Source organism: Sus scrofa, chromosome 17, assembly GCF_054392235.1.
Source record: "Sus scrofa isolate SSC_HxYL_T2T_F1_AM1 chromosome 17, Sscrofa_HxYL_maternal_Yorkshire_Landrace_v2.0, whole genome shotgun sequence".
Lineage (NCBI taxonomy): Eukaryota > Metazoa > Chordata > Mammalia > Artiodactyla > Suidae > Sus > Sus scrofa.
This window is the reverse complement of record NC_139399.1, coordinates 57,888,058-57,904,552: the sequence shown is the minus strand read 5'-3', so window position 1 is coordinate 57,904,552 and position 16,495 is coordinate 57,888,058. Positions and strand designations below refer to the sequence as shown.

Sequence of the window (16,495 nt, the reverse complement as noted above, 5' to 3'; positions counted from 1 at the left end):
TATCCTGTACCCATCAGCTTAGCCCCTTAAACATACAGGGCTGGGCTTATGCTGTAGCAACAATCGCCCCCAAGTCTCAGGGGGTGATGGATTCAAATACTTGCTGTGTATTAACTTGGACGCTTCTCATTTTTTTTCTCATGTGAGGTTCACTGGAGGTCCAGGTGGCCCCCAAGGGCAGTGTCCCCAAGTGGGGGCTCCATGCGGTGTGGGCCTTGCAGCACTGCTTCTCCCCCCATCATCAGAGTGCAGGGCAGAGGGCCCTGGAGCCCCTGAACCTGCCGTGAAATGCTGCAGTGAAGTGGCACACGATGCCTCTTTCATCCATACCAACCTCTAGAGCGTGTCCCACAGTCCCATGTAGCTTCAAGGGCACACGGAAGCATCATGCTTCTGTTTCTAGAAGTGAAACGCTGGGTGATCATTAGTCAAATCCATTTCACCCGCATTCACTAATCAAGGGCTGGCACGTCCTCCAAGCAGCACGGGGCCTGAACAATATGTTTGCCTGGCGTGTTGTTTCCAGGGACTTGGAGCAGCTGTGCCTAGTTCGTCCTGAGCTAGTGAAGACTGGCCGGAACCCTCCAACTAGGCAGGCGCCTGTGTCCCCTTGGCGACCTTTTGAGGTCAAAGGGCTATAAGCTCCACCCTCAGCTCACGCTAAACACCTTCGTTTTTGAACACGTGTCCCGTGAAGCCCGTGGCTTAGTTACGCCTGCGCAGAAGGATGATGAGGCACCTTTCTCCAATCACCGGTCCCGGCGCTGCCCACGCTCAGCCCGCCCTGCGGCTTTATTCCCCAACCCATAAATAGCCCAGCCCCTGCTGCTTGCAGGGCTCGGGCTGCTTCTCTTGTCTCTGCGCCTGGCTGGTCTTTTTGCTGCAAGTCGCTGGGTCTCGGGGTTTGGGCTTGCTGTGCGCCAGGCAAAGCGAACCTGGTGCCGTAGCAGAAGTGGTGGGAAATTCGCAGGGGCGGTGAAAGCTTCTCTCGAATCCTTCTGTCAAATCTCAAATTCTTCTCTCAAATCCTTTCCAAGCCAAATAACTGCCTGCTAGAGAAGAATTCCACAGCCACTAGTGGAGAACTGAACTTTAAAAAGTTTTTTTTTTTAATCTTTCTCTAAAGAGATGCTAGGGTGGGAGTGAGCCCCTGGGTCGGTCTGTGACTAGAGGCAGGTCTGGGGGCGCCTGGAGGCTGCCCCACAGCACCTCTACCACCAGCTGGAGAGAGGAGGCCAGAGTGTCTGACCCAGTTGCCGCGGGAATCCCAACTCAACAGCCTCCCTGCCCCCTGCCCGTCGCCAGCTGAGCGACTGGGCGGCCACTCCCATTTACCTGGGTTTTTGCCTGACTTCCCCAAGTAGGGTTTTTCTTCTCTCTTCCCTGCTCTACCCCTAATGAGTACCCTTTGAGCGAATTCTTCAAGCCTCCTTTCTCTGCTGTACCTCCAGGAGGTACCCTTTAAGTGAGCAAATGCCCTAAGCCTCAGTTTCCCTGCTGTACCCCCAATAAGCACCCTTTGAATTTCCTAAGCCTGTTTCTCTGCTGTACCCCTGATAAGTACCCTAAAAGTGAACGAATTCCTCAAGTCAGTGTCTCTATCTCTAGTTAGCGACCTTTAAATGCGTGACTTCTTCGAGCTTCAGTTCCCCCTCTGCCCTGTGTGTTCTTCTAAAAGTCGCCCTGAGAAAGTGAGTCTTTACATTTTTGAAAATGCTTTGCAAATTAGAGTCCTGTGCAGGGTGTGAGTTTGTGCACACATGGGGACCATGATGAGAAATCAGCTTGTTTTTCTGCTCCCAACACACATTTGCTTGGGAAACTTAGATTGTTTTTCAAGCTCTATGCCTTTCAGAAGCAACAGTCCACTTCATACTGAACCCAGCCCTTCCTTTCTTGGAGCTCAACTTTTTACTGAGTGCAAACCCCAGGAATCTTTCTGCTTCTCTTTTCCCGACTTTCTTGCATGCCCACTGCTGGTCCTATCATGGTGGCAGCAGCGGCTGCAGCAGCGGCTACAGCTGCCCAGGTCATCAGGGACACAATGGCACGCTATTCAAAGGGGAGAGCTCCTTTGCCCCAGCATGCCCAGCAACAGCTGCTAAATAGCCTCTTCTGGGGGCGATAGGCAGGCAGGTCACAGGCCCCAGGGCAAAGCGAGCACTATGGCCTGGGATGAAAGGCATGGATGGACTGAGCTACATAACTTGCCTACTTGCTGACCAGACATGGACTAAGCCCTAGGCAGTGTTGTAGGTATTGACAAAACAGTAGTGGGACAACTAGAAATCCCTGTCCCCGTGAACTGGGGGTTGCACTTGGCTGTTTCCTAGGGCTGGCTCAGATGACGACAAACTTAGCAGCTGAACCATCACACACTGACCTCTTACAGTTCTGGGGGTCGGGAATCCAGAAGGGGTCTTACAGGACTAAAATCAAAGTGTCGGCGAGCCTGTGGTCCCTTTGGAGGTGCTCGGGGAGAAGCTGTTTCCTGGCCTTTTCCGGCCCCTGGAGGCTCCTTGCATTTCTTGGCTTTGGGGGCCTTCCTCCATCTTCCAAGCCTGCCCCCTGACTCTTTTCCCCTCCACTCTCAAGGGCCTGGGCTTCCATTGGGTCCACCTGGATAAGCCAGGCCAGGCTCCCACTCCCAAGGTCGGCTGATGAGCAACTTAAACCCCTCATTGCTAGGGAAGGCGACACAGGTTCTGGGAACTAGCACATGACGTCTTTGGGTGGGGACTTAATCTTGCCCACCTCGCTCCCGCACACTCAAACCTCAACCCATTCCGTGTGTTAACCTCAGTCCTCACACCGCAACTAGTCCCTATTTGACATATGTGGCCCAAGGTAGCAGCGTCTGCCCTGGAAGCCACAGGCTCAAGCTTGCCTAGCACAGCATCTGACCCAAGCAAGAGAAAGCTCTAGGCGGTGTTACTTCCCATCACGCCAGCCGTTGGAATTTCAGCAGTTGTTTAAAATTAAAGGGCAATGGGGAATAATCTGCATTTGGAGGTTACTGAGGAGGGAAAGAATTTGTTCTGCTCCAGTCCTACCTCTAGAACAAACCTGGGCGGGGAGGTTACTTTAAATCCATCCATTTACTTGTTCCTGTGACAAATACTGAGCACTCATGCGCCATGACGGTATCGCTCTAAGCCTTGTTGTGTCCTAGCTTATGTAACCTTTACTGCAATGCTGGGAGGCGGGTGTTCCGAAAAGGTCTCTCCCCTTTTACAGATGTGGAAACTGAGGCAGAGAGCGATGAAGTCACCGCTTCTCTCCCTTCACCCACTCTGCTGGCCATACTACCTCCCTGCCAAGCATGCATGTGCAAAGCTCCTGCCTCAGGACCTTTGCACCAGCGGCTCCCTCTGCCTGGAGTGGCTCTTCCCCTCAGTCTCGGCCTGGCTCTTTATTACCTGTATGTGTGTTCATGGGGCTGTTCAGAGACACCTTTCCCAATGCCTCTGACATAACTTGCCACGCTCCTATCACAGTCACTATTACTGGTTTTAAGACACTGGGTTCCAACTGACGGGAGGCTCCATAGTTGCTTGTCTTATGTTCTGTCTCATGGAGGGCGAGTTCCATGAACGAGGGCTCAGTAGGATCTATTCTATTCTAACCCCTGTGTCTGACACATAGCTACTCAGTGCATGTCTGCAGCAGACAAAGGCTAGGAAGGCCTAGCCCCCAATGTGACTATTTGAAGGTGGGGCCTGGGAGAAGCTCTTTAAGATTATAAATGAGGTCATAAGGGTGGGGCCCTGATCCGATAGGACTGGTGTCCCTCTTGGAAGAGGAGACAGCAGAGCCCTCTTCCTCATGCGCAGAGGGAAGGCCGGCCATGCTCCTTCTGGAAGGAGTGCCTTGCTCCTGACATGGGCAGGGTCCCTTGAAGGGAGAAGTTCAAGATCTCTGACACAGGACACTGGAACCATGGGGGGGCGGTGTCATACCTTGAAGACACAGGCCCTGTCTTAGATGGAGGCAGAATCACCCATCTTTGCAAGGAGAGAAGAGGAAACCTGTTCTCATCTGGGGGCCAACACAGTGGCTGCTCTTTCTCTGGGGCCAGCTGGGGAGTCAGGGTGGGCAAGGCTAGGGAAAAGCGTTTCTCTTGGCTCTCGGGAAATCTGTCAAAGGGAGACACCCCCCAGTCCAAGGCCTGTTTCACACCTTCTGTCCACACGCCCGCCCCAGCAGATTTGGCCCCGGCACGGGTGCCTCTAAGGGGGGGGGTAGTAGCTCCAGAGCCATCCCCACACCCACCAGCGTGACCGTGAGCTCCCCGGACCTCGGTTTCCTCATCAGCAGAGTGTAATTCCTCCTCTCCCAAAGTTGCCCTGCAGGTCAGTGGGGGCTTTGCAGACCATGCGGGGGGAGCAGGTGCAGGCGTCAGATGGCCCCCTTCAGGAGCAAGACCCCATGTGGCCAAATGTCCTTTCTCTAAGGACAACTTGGAAATCTGGATGTTTGAGCTGACCTCCATCTAATTAAAAACTCTTTCAACAGCCTGTGGTCCGGATTCAGTCTGGGGCTGTCAGTTTTCTGAACGAAGTGTGCAGGCGGAAGGGACCATGAAAGGGGAGTTACGGCGCTTATGCTTGAGGCCCAGCTGTGCCACCTCCTAGCAGGGTGACTGCCTGTATCTTTGCCAAGACTTTGGTTTCTTCACTGGTAACTTGGATACTAATTACATCTGTCAGTGGTCACTGACTTGCCATGACACTCAAATGAAATGTAAGTGAAAGGACTTCGTAAAGTGAAATTCAGTCATTCGCTCATAATTATTGGACTGCTGGGGAGAAAGCCACGCTCTAGATGCCTGGAGGCAGAAAGACCATGATAACTGAAAGGAACCCTGAACCCCACATATTTCCATGGACCAAATCCTGGCTTCCTCACCCATAAATAACGCCGGGATTGGTAATTAAAAAATACTTGAGTTATTGTCATGTATAAGTGAGTTTATTTGCAAAGCATTTGAAACATGCCCAGCATAGAAAAGTTGCCATAGAAACCTTTTGGTAACAAAACTGTTTTCTTTGACATGAACAACTTAAGTTTCTCTTCACGGAGACAGCTGGATCTTATTTACCTTAATATATCAGAAGAGGTAAAAGAATAGAGTAATAAACACCAGTCGAAACTGTTTAAATATAAAACGAAGTTTTAATGATCAGTACCATTGGGAACACAGATCTAGAATCCCTTAATTTACTAGGGTCATGGAGGAAGGGTTAATTCTGCCATTAGAGCATCTTAGGCTTTTTTAAACTAATTACACAAGTGAGGTGTGAATGTATTTTATTAAAAATGAGACGTTTAAATGAGGCTCAACTTCCCTTTGCTATCTGATGTAATTCTGCCTTAACACGTAAGGAAAAAGCCCAAATCACAGGAGCAGGAAGCTATGATGTTTATTATCTGTTCCAGTCATCTCTACTCACGAGACCCTCACCTGTAGACCCGAGACGGCAGTTCCTCACCAACTAGAACGTGTGAACTGAAGCGCATCCGGAATCGACGTGGCATCTCTCCCAGGGTGACACATACACTTCCCATCGTGTTCCACTGGCCAGAGGCAGGCACACGGCCACCTTCAATTCACAGGGTGACAAGGGTCAATCCTACTATGTACTCGACCCCAACACTTACCTTGGAAAGGTTGCTTCATTTCTGTGTCTGTTTCCTCACTTGTAAAATGAAAACAGATACAGTACTCTTTTCAGAGCATTAATAAGTGCAGTAAATAAAGTGTTTAGAACGCTGCCCAAAGTCTCGCTGGGATGCTGACGTTGCTGATGATCTGTATCTGTAACGTATTGTGTACGTTTCCGAGCTGTCTGCTTTCCTGCCATTTAAGCAGCTGAATTTTCAACACTAATAGAATATTTCATTGTATTCTGTTGCTTTAGTGTGAATATACCTATGTAATGTAATACCAAATACACACCCAAACCACTTCTGTTTCCATGAAGACTTTGAGAGTTTTATTGCCTTTGGCCTGAGGCTACAGCGCGATTTATAGCGCAGCTGGTGGGTGCATGCTAGGTATTTCCTCATGTGAGCGACAGGAGAAAGGGGTTTTCAACGGGCCGGGCCGTTTTGGCTCATGGACTCGGTAGCCCTTGGCGGTCTGATGTCAGAGGCGATGTGAATCGGGGCGCTCAGATGCTTGAACGGTGACACAGCTGGAAACGAGGAGTCTGTCTTGGCGCCTCTGGAATAAGTACTGTCGGCTTCTCCGACACTGCAGTCTACTGTGGTTCACTCCGCGAAACCGAGTATTCATCCCTGACGAGCACGGGTTTTTGGGATCTCCTCCCTCGTAGCCACTAATGTCTATTGCCCTCTTGATAATTAGTCTCTGCAGTATTAACGGGCAGCTTCATGCCCATCCAGCACCCCCCCCCCAAGTCCCCATTGATGGTGGGTCATCACTTGGTCGATACGGTTTTTTTTTTTTTAAATAAGCAGCCTTAATTGAACCCCTAAAATGTCTTTACTCTGAATCCATTAAGGATATACTTATCAAATTGGAAGTGTATTACCTCCTTAAATTACCTTGACAACAAAATCAATAGTTTATTTAACCGGAGTCAAGAAAAAGAAAAGGGGGGAAAAAATGCCCTGAGGAATTTGTAATATCTTTTACTTGCAAAGAAACAATGGGGCGGAAAGAATCGCGGTGTAAAGCAAGGAATACAAGTGGCTTGGAGAAATGGGCACCTAATTTAGTATTCATGCCTCTGTGCCTTTTTATAAGTGACTTCTTACAAGTTTGCTTTTCTGAGCAAGCCTTAGGAATAAACTACTCCTGACACTTTAACAGTGACAGTGGTTGGAGTTATCACACGTCTTATTAACATTTCCTTCACCAACTATTTGAGATCATTAAAGAAAAACTGGGCTGCTTATTAATGCCTCCGCATTGGATTCCAGGGGGGAAAGTCTGATCTAATTCAGACCCAAGCTCCCTGTGTGCATTTTGCATTTCCACTGGCTCAGGATTTTCTGCCTCAGGTCACAGCTCAATCTGTACCGAGGAGAAAATGACAGTTTCCCATAGTGACAGTCGCAGCCCAGCATCCTATAAGACCTGAACCCTCCTATCAGCTGATCTGCTGGCACTTTGAAAGTAGCCAATGGCAGGCAGGAGGTACCTTTCTTCCAGAAAGGCTGTTGGATTGAGTCTAAATGCATGAGAAAACCAGAGGGTTGGTTTCCTTGCCAGCTTCCAAATCTCTCCCGTGTGCTTCCCTCTTGGGGCTACGCGTACCGGTCCCAGAAGTCCTAGAATTCTCGAGGTAGGTGAGAACTGGAATCCTGGTGCTCATCTCGTCTTGCTCATTTGTGTACGTTCTCCTCGCCTATTTCCTGAGCGCTTCTCTAGCGCCTGGCCTTGACCTGGGCTCCGTGGTGACAGTGAACAGGGTGGCTATGCACTGTCTAGTGTAATCAGAAGGAAAAAAGATCAACAATCACGTAAAACAAGATCATTTCAGGTGACAAGTGCCAGGAAGCAAATAGGACCGAATATTGTGCTACAGTCCTAATAACCAGCATCCCGAAGCTTCTGGGGCTCCCCTCATTCCAAAAACCTGATTCAGATTTGTTTCACCTGGTGACCTTCCATAGCTTTCCAATATAGCTTCTTTTTTTGGCTGAAGTACACTCTAGAGCCAGTTTCTCCTCTTTGTAACCAAATGGCTCAATGGACACAGTCAATTTAGGAAATAGTCGGGGTTTCCCTGATCAGAGCTGCAAGTAAAATTGAGGTGAAAACATCACACAAGAGAAAGGTGAGGCCTTTCCTGCTCCTGGGAGATGCTTGGTTCTGGCTGCACTTCCCGTGTTTGGGGGCATTTCCCTTCTCTTAGCCACCATCCCAGCTCCAATCTGGAAGCTGGAACCTGGCTTTGTCACCCTCTCCTGCAGGGAGAGAGCTGTCACGTAATCAGACTGCCAGTGGGGCCCCCACGTGGAACTTCCCTAGAAGAGCAGCCGTGATGTAGAGAAGCAGGGTTGGGTGGTGACTGTCCCGGGGACAGGGGCATCGTGACTTGTTTTGAAAGGCAGCTGTGACCAAAGTGCTGGAATCCAGAGCTTGGGGTCCACACTGGACCAGTTTCAGAGTCACTCGGATGTTACCCTCGGCTGCATGGACTCCATGAGGCCTGATGTACTGTCCCTCCCAGAGAGTCTGGGAGCTTCCCGACATCGCTCGCTAAATTCCTTTCCTGCTGAGAGTGGACCCCAGCTGCCCAGACCCCCGACAGATGTATCATCAGAACTTTCTGCTCGACATGCTCATCCTCCCCTGTTGGAACACCTGGGGGGCCCTGCAGAGCCATCACCCAGGTGGGTGACATGGAGGCGGCTTTCCTTGTCACCTCCCTGCAGCAGCTGACAGACTAACAGAGCCGAAAACGTTGATTATTTTTTTGCTTCACAGCATGAAAACTGGTTTGTAAATCAAGGGCGCGAGTCCGTCTGTGAACAGGTGCCCACAAATGCTAAATGTTCCAAGTTGGTGGACAAGCCCCCCGCCTCCCAGAGGGTTCTAAAGCGTTTCCTGGGGTGGGGGGAGGGCTGGTCCCATATGGGGAGACTATGCCCTGAACCCCATGAGAAGTGAAGAAGGTTGGGGTTTGGGGGCAGGGGGGATGAAGAGCTGGGACAAAGAGAATGAGGCTTCCCCAGCCCCTCCTGATTGTCCAAGAGCTGCGATCTTCTGTAGTCCTAGAATCCCGGAGCTTTATCTGGTCACTCGGAACACATTTTGGCTACCCTGGAGGTGCGTGGCCAGATCACTAAGTTCTGGTCAGGGGACCATGCGCTTAGGTGCTGTATTCCAACTCTGGGAGGTACCTTAAGGCGAGAAAGCGTTCCCTTCCCGTCGCTGCTTCCTGGTTCCTGCGTTGAACTAACTTTCCCTTTGCTGGTGTGAGGCGATATCATTTTAATGCTTGGAAGTCTTTCATCATCACTGCCGTGAAAACATGCATCAGCTCTAAAATAGAAATTTGCACGTGTCTGTGACTGTAACACTCGAGATATTTAATACACGGGTCTATTGCCGTCGTGAGTAGTGCAGAATTGAACAAAGCATAGCTATTGTGGGCGGAGCGGATTTTTCAATTAATTTGCATATTCACGAATAAAGGGACAAGTTTTAGCATCAATGCTATCCCCCGCCTTTAAAAATTTTTTTTAGTGTGACAGATGTAAGCATGGTGAACTTGATCATGTGAATAGATGGGCCCTGAAGAGCTTCTGTTACGTCACTCGCCTCTTTTGACTGCCTTCCCCCGAAATGGGCTGCCTTGCCTTCTGGCTTTCAAGTGAGTTTGCCAGTGGCTGGGAGAACTGTTAGCAAATCCAGTCTCGAGGTTAACAAGTTCAGAACTCGCAGATGTTGATGGAAAGGAAGGGTTCATCAGAATGCTGGCCGTCTGGGGAGAGGGTGGACTCAATGTCCCCCCAAAAACCACCCGCGTAGATTCTGCTCGGCCATGAAACGGGAAGGAAGGAGGGAAGTGCTCTGGGAATGAGACGGGAGTCCGTCGTTGCCATCCCCGCTGTGTGCAGCGCCCCCACTCCTCCGTCTTCCTCTAGATGTTCTCGTGCTCAGTTTGCTGGGGAGCCGGGGAAGAGAGCTGGTCATCTGCTACCTCCTCAAGCGAGGAAAGGTGGTGTGTGATGGAAAGATTTGAAATGTGTGGTTAGGCTGGAGGTGAGTAGAGCCTGGGGGTGCCTGGTTCATTAAAGGTACAACGTAGCTTTGCTAACATGACAAGGAAAGGGACTTCGGCTGAGGGCAGGTTCCTATAAAGAGCTGCTTAGAGAACCAGTGTGAGACAGAAGGATGGGGGCGGTGGAGCTTTGCTCCCCTGGATCCCATGGTGATGTGGCGCCAGTTCCCTGCATCCACTCCAGGCAGGTCATGGCCCCCAGCTGGAGGCCTGCCCTAGAGAGCCCTTCTCCCTCCCCTCATCCTGCCTGGGGCCCCACTGGTAGCAGCCAGGGCGCTGCACTAGGCTTTGTAATGCCCCTCTGTCCTGCTTGCAAGGTGTAAGTAGGACCTATGTGAAACTGTCCTCCAGTTAACCAACAGGAGTGCCCTCTGTTTCCTGTTGGCATCCTGACCCATCTGTACCTCTTCCATAAAGTGGGAGAAGGGGATCTGTTTTTTTTAAAAACAAAAAACCAAAAACCCCCCTAGAGAACACGTCAGTTGAGGGGGCTGGAAATTAAGTCTCCGAGAACCGTTCTGTGAACCATCACATGTGCCCCCAGGGGTCTGAGCACTCCAAGGTGATGATCATGGATCTAATATCCGACCATCTGCCCCCCTCTCCTCGGCCCCGTCATTGCAAGAAACATGTTGGGAACCAAAAAGTCATTAAAGGAAGCTGAGATCTCAGCATCCAGACCGGAGGATGCTGGGGGTTGCTAGGTAGCCGTGGTGTGCACTGACCCCCTCCTTGAGATGATGGGGTAGTGGGTGCTCTCAGGAGGCCGGGACCCCAGGGTCACCCACTTGAGTCCAGCACTTCTCACCCTTGGCGGGGAGCCTGCCTGCTTCCTCCTCCAGGCTCTCTGCACGCTGCTTTAGACATTCCAGACAACCCACTGGGAGTTCTTTATTGCATCGGCAGGCAACTGATCTACAATAACACGTAAAAAGATAGGGGTCCCCAGGCAGTGACAACAGCTGCAGTATGAGTTGAAAGTGGAGTTCAGATGTATGCTGGATCCACCTGCTAGCAGGAGGGGGGGGGCAGTGGGGAAGGGGGTGGTGATGTTACACTTCCCGTCCCTGAAGCCGGCTAGAAACCCTAGGGTCATTGCCCAATAGTCCAGGTGTCCCCATCCTCATGAGAGGGGGAGGCTCCCAGCCATGGCTGTGGGTGTGTTGGCATCAGCTGCCTGGTGGTGGGAGGGGCCCTTTCCCCCAGGGAAGCCAACCCTCCCTCCCTCGATCTCTGTGCTGCCCACTCCCCTCTTGCACAAGGGGCGAGGCTCCTGGGATCCCCTTTGGTCTGGGCCGTCCCCTGGCCTTTGCAAGGGAGAGGAGGCAATAGGGGTGCACGTTCTAGCACTTGGCTGGGAAGGCAGGACATAAATGCAGCCTGTTTCTCCTGCTCTGCTCGGCTGCCTGATATTCTCTGAGGCCGGGGTGGGGTGAGTGGAAAGGAATCCTGCTCCTGCCTGGACAGGCTCAGATGATCCTTCTGCATTAAATCAGGGGCTGGTGGGGGTGGGGGCGAAAGGGCGGAGGGAAGCTTGCCCGTCATCTCCCCTGAGGGGAACAGGTGTTCTCACCTTCTGCCTGGGTTAATGGGCTCTGCCACTTTGTAACTGGCTTTGTTTCTGTTTTCAGAAAAACTGAAGCTCCCAGAAGGGCAGTAACTCATCCAAGGTTGCACAGCTGGCACAGGGCGGAGCAGAATGTGCCCACCAGAACCCTCATCTAGCTATTCGATGTTTGAGCTTTTTTAAGGGAACATCATTGCGGTTTTTCCAATGAACACAATCAGCAAAGCCCTGCCCTAGTGGGTGCGTCACCGCAGTCCTACTGAAAAGGACGTGCTCGGGGGCCTTCCCAAGCACCGCTGGCTTTGCTAAACACCTCAGGTCTTCACCCCTGCCCAGCTCACACTCTGAGATCCAAGTCACGACTTCAATATCTGGGCCTGGCCAGAGGTGGAACAATGTTGGCGGATAGCCAGGAGGCTCCTGGCGAGTTTCTTCCTCTCCCACCCATTTTTCCTGCTTCCCGGTTAGATCAGGGTGTTGCTGAGCTCTGACTGCTCTAAGTTTGGGACTGGGGCAGTTGCGGTTCCTACTGGCGTGAAATGCCTTCCTCCTTTGGGGACGGCCCTCCAGGTTGGCTTCCCCCACAGTCTCATTCGGCAGAGGCCCCACTTGTGACCCCAGGGCTGTCATCCTTGCCCATCCAGGAGCTGCTCTGAGAACCCACGCCTTTCCGAGTCACAGTCCCGGGAGCACCCCCACCCCCAGGCTGCCGTCGGCTCCGGACGTTTTGAGATGGGATTGAGCAACTGTAACGAAAGCGGTTTCCCAGCACAAGATGAAAATGTGGGCCCTCTGTTCAAAGATCAGGAATTTGAAGACGGCAGAGAATGAAACCAAGCTGGATCCTGCGAAACACAGCCCCGCGAGGCTGCTCAGGGTGCCTGCCCCGGATGCCATGCTGTTCGCAGGGTCCTGTAACGAACTCATCACGAGGTGAAGGCAGGTTGTGTGTCTTTGGAAAATGATTACAGGCCTCATTCTACATTCATCTCGACTGCGGGAGTCCCAAGCAGGCAGGCCACATGTAGCCGACCAAAGCCAGAGCCCAAGGCTGCCCAGTGTGAATGTAGGAGGAGACGCAGACGTGCCCATGAACTTAAGGGCTGTGTGTGCCACTCAGGAGACCAACAACGTAAAAGAAACAAACAAAACGACCCCTCCCAAACCCTCCAGCTTCCGAGCAGCATTTTCACACACCCTACTGGGAAGGCAGCCTCTATTATCCAAATCCCAGTGAAATGGCTCGCCGCTTGCCAGGTGCCCTAATGTTTTCCTATCTTTCGATTATCGATAACTTGAGTTTTTTAACACTCTGTGTGCGGGTGATGCCGTGAGGGCTGCGGCGAGCCGAGAACAGGTCAGGGAGGTGAGCTTGCACAGGGCCATGGATTTTGCTTTGCTTTTTATTGCAGGTGGCTTCAGGCAGGGCTAGGGGGAGCCCAGGAAGGGAGATAAAGTTCTCCGAGGCCATCCCTTCTGTTAGCTAGAAGAGAACCGAGAAACTTTCATTTCATCAGAATTTTTCCTTTTTAAATCACTTAAAGATGCGCAGACTCCAACAGCTTCTCCTGACCTCCAGCCACGGGCATCCATAGCCGTGGCCTCGGAACGGCTCTTCCCACTTCCCTCCCTGCTTTCTGGGCCACACAGAAGCCAGTCATCTTAAAAACCATGAGCTAGTTTTACACCCCTGCTTAAGATGTTCGCGTGAGTTCCACCGGCACTGGAACAAACGCCACACGCATTCGCGCCGTCCACCCGGCCCTGCTGGGTCCGGCACTTGCCATCGCCATGCCCTCCCGGCCCGCCCTTGACTCCAAGTTTACCTGCGCAGCCGTGTTCGTTCTTCACAGGTCCTTGAACCAGTCAAGTCCGTTGGAGTTTCATGGCCTTTGCCTCTGCTGTTTCCTGTCTGGACTGAGCTTTCCGCATGTGGAAATAAGCAGAATAACTGCTCGCCCATGTGCCTGCTCTCACCCTGGGGCCTGGGGAGAAAATGAGGTTCACCTGGGTTGCTTGGGTGGCCCCAGCATAACCACATGAGCCTTGAAAAGAGAAGACTGAGGCCCAGAAGAAACCGATGTGCTCTTGCTGGCTTGGAGGTGGGAGGAGCCGCATGGGAAGGCAGTGAATTCCGTGGGCATCGGTGAGCTTGGGAGAGGCCCCAAGCCCCAGGTGAGAGGCACAGCCCTGGCCAGCAGCTTGGTCTTAGCCCCGCGAGGCTCTGAGCAGCAAAGACCCGTCTTCTGGCCTCCAGATCAGACATCTCACAAGTGTGGTGTTAAGAGTTGCTGCATTTGTGGTCATTCATTGGAGCAGAAACAGTCTTGCTTCCTATGTGTCGCTGCGACCTACATCCCCGTGTGGTTTATGGTAGTGGATCGACTTGGAGCTACAGCTGCTGGCCTACAGCACAGCCATAGCAACTGGGGATCCGAGCCGCATCAGTAACCTACACCACAGCTCACAGCAACGCTGGATCCTTCACCCACTGAGCGAGGCCGGGGATGGAACCCAAAACCTCGTGGCTCCTAGGCAGATTCGTTTCCGCTGCACCACGATGGAAACTCCCTCAAATTCTTGAATGAACGCAGGCCTGATCAAATGGATGTCTTGTTCCTTTTACAAATAGCCCGAGACTTTGAGAGGGTTAAAGTCTCATCCGGGGACCCATCTGAAAGCTGCGGGTCCATCCGGAACTAGAAGTCAGAGCCCTGACACCTAGGTCCCGACTCATCCTCTGGGTTCACACCTCTCTCTCATCAGGTTTTCCAATAACTGATTGAAAGTCAAGACTGTAGTGGGTTAGCTGGAAGCCCAAGGGGCTTCATTCCATTTGATTCCTCTGATGAAGGAATTTAGGTACTTGTTGGCTGCCAAGCACTGTCCTACTCTGCGGTTCTTGGCGGGAGATTTTCTGTCTCTGACGATGAGACATTTGAGCAGAGACTGGACTAAAATGTGAGAAGCCTTGGATGAGAGAACAACCTCCCGGGCAGGGGACACAAGTGCAAAGGCCCTGAGGTAGGCATGTTCTTGGCATCTTCCCGGGGTTCAGTGAGACCAGTAAAGCTGGACTGGAGCAGGGGAGGGTGGCAGGATGTCACATGAGATTGTCACCGGGGGAGCAGACCCCGTGCACAAGGCGGTGCAGATGCAGTGAAGCTTGGAGATGAGTCGTCAGAGGGCTTCAAGTGGAAGAGTGGCTTGAGCTGGTTGATAGTGTAATAGAAGCTGCTGTGTGGAGAACAGTGTAGGAGCCCAGGCAGAACCTGGGGCACCAGTTCGGACTCTTCTGCAATTGTCCTGCCAAGATGTGGTGTTGCTTTATCCCCAGTTTTCTCAACCTCGATGCGGCTGACATTTTGGGTCATCGGTCCTTTGTTGGGGGGAGGCTGTCCTGTGCCTTGTGGGAGGTTTAGCAGCATCCCTGGCCTCTACCCTTTAAGATGCCAGTAGCCCTTCTAGCCCATTGGTCATACTCAAAAATGCCTTCAGACGTTGCAAATGTCCCCAGAGAATGAATTCGCTCCCAGTGGAGAACCAGTGCCCTGGCTGAACACCATACTGGTTCCAGCTACGTGCCACCCAGGGAAGCTGGTTTCCTTGGACTGGGGGCGGTGGGTTGGCCTGGGACCTCAGCTTCCACTGTGTTGAAGAAAAGTCACAAACTTGCTGCTGATCCGGTTTTGTCCTTTATAAGGTTAGGAGCTAGGTTCTGTCTCTAAATCTGAACACAAACTGAAAGGGGGACCCTCTGATTAACAAGGCGGAAAGTATTTCCCAGAAGCCTCCAGTGGACTGGCCCTAACAGCTTCTTGGCCGGAAGTGGTCAAACGCCCACTTGTGGGACAGGCATGGCTGGCGGGGCTGCTCTGTCGCCTTGAATTGGGCACATCGCTGCCTGAACAGGTCTGATATTTCTAAGTGAAAACCAGGATGTAAGCAATCAGCAGTCTCAGCAGCAAACTGTCTTGCTCTCTTTGATCTGTTTCACCTACTAGACTCTAAGCCCCATCCCCACCCAAAACAGGTGTCACATCCTATTTATAACCCCTGTGTCTGTTATGACCCCGTACTTAGTATCTGTCAAATGAAGGAATACATGAGCAGGGGTGTCTCGTCAGATGTCCAAAGCTGCTTTGTGCTCTAAAAACCCCAAATCAAAGGCCCCCATCCCTGCAAGATCTCACACACACACAGTCTTCCTCTCAACCTGCCCTTGCGGGGGGACCTGGCTTCGTGCTCTGAAAGGAGCTCAGAACTGGCCTGTACCACGTCCTTGTACCTCATTAACCTTGCTTAATTCACAGTCCTGCAGTGTCACTGCTGTTATACCCATTCTGGAGATGAGGAAGCTGAGGCCGGCAAGGTGGGCTAAGGAGTCACCCGCTGACAGGGTCACAGGGCTGGATTAGTTAGCATCTCAGCCTTGGGGTGGCTCTGCTCTGCTTTTATTAAATCCGCAGTCACATTAATCAGCTGGTAAGTGAATTTTCTGGAAGGTGATTGTAAAACAAGATAGGCTGTCACCGCGAGAAGCCTAAATCGAATTGCACTTCTTGTCAAATGGACCCTGCCTTTCAAACCCTTTAGAAAGCTATTACCCACCGGGGAGCCACGGGCTGGTCTTTGCCCCCAGAGATTTGTGGCTGCCGCTGCCCGTGGTGTTACTCATTTTAATACATGGTTACATGTGCACTAATGCTTGCGTATCTGCTTTATCACACGGTGAAATCCATGTTTGATCTTCCTTGTCTGCTTATCTGAAAGAACTATTGGTGGATAATAAAGCAACGAATTGCCACCTTGATCCATGATCTCAGAGCCAGGTCTTAAGTGGCCAAGCTGTGTTGTGCTTCGCTAGTGAGAATTCAGAGGAACCAGCGTTGCTGTCTGGGGTCACACAGAAAACAGTTCATGATTCTCCCATCTTCCAAACCAATCCTCCTCTCATGAAGATACACTATTCGGCGCTGGGCATTAGTATAAATTAGACTATACAGTTAGACGTAATTAAGGGGGGAAAGGGAGCCCCACGCTGTAAAGATGAGGTCTATTTTGCCGAAATAAATACATCTCCATGTCAGCGTGCCAGCCCAGGGAGGCAGCGTGAAGTACAGTTATTTTCCTTCTGACTTAATGGGGGTTTATACTGTTATTTTTC

At 51.6% G+C, this 16,495-nt stretch overlaps 2 long non-coding RNA genes across 3 annotated transcripts; both read left to right on the top strand.

Annotated features, from left to right (window-relative positions):
• The first annotated feature begins 834 nt into the window (after positions 1-834).
• On the top strand, positions 835-5,983 carry LOC106506711 (uncharacterized). 2 transcript variants are annotated; one of them, XR_014832546.1, is made up of 4 exons: positions 835-955; positions 1,609-1,691; positions 4,516-4,743; positions 5,440-5,983. It is a non-coding gene; the product is annotated as an uncharacterized LOC106506711 (long non-coding RNA). The 2 variants fall into 2 exon arrangements; XR_002339989.2 differs by lacking the exons at positions 835-955; positions 1,609-1,691 and adding an exon at positions 2,400-4,352.
• A 1,148-nt stretch (positions 5,984-7,131) lies between these two features.
• LOC146395352 (uncharacterized) lies at positions 7,132-16,141 on the top strand. Its single transcript, XR_014832592.1, has 2 exons — positions 7,132-7,313; positions 11,393-16,141. It is a non-coding gene; the product is annotated as an uncharacterized LOC146395352 (long non-coding RNA).
• Positions 16,142-16,495: the final 354 nt, after the last annotated feature.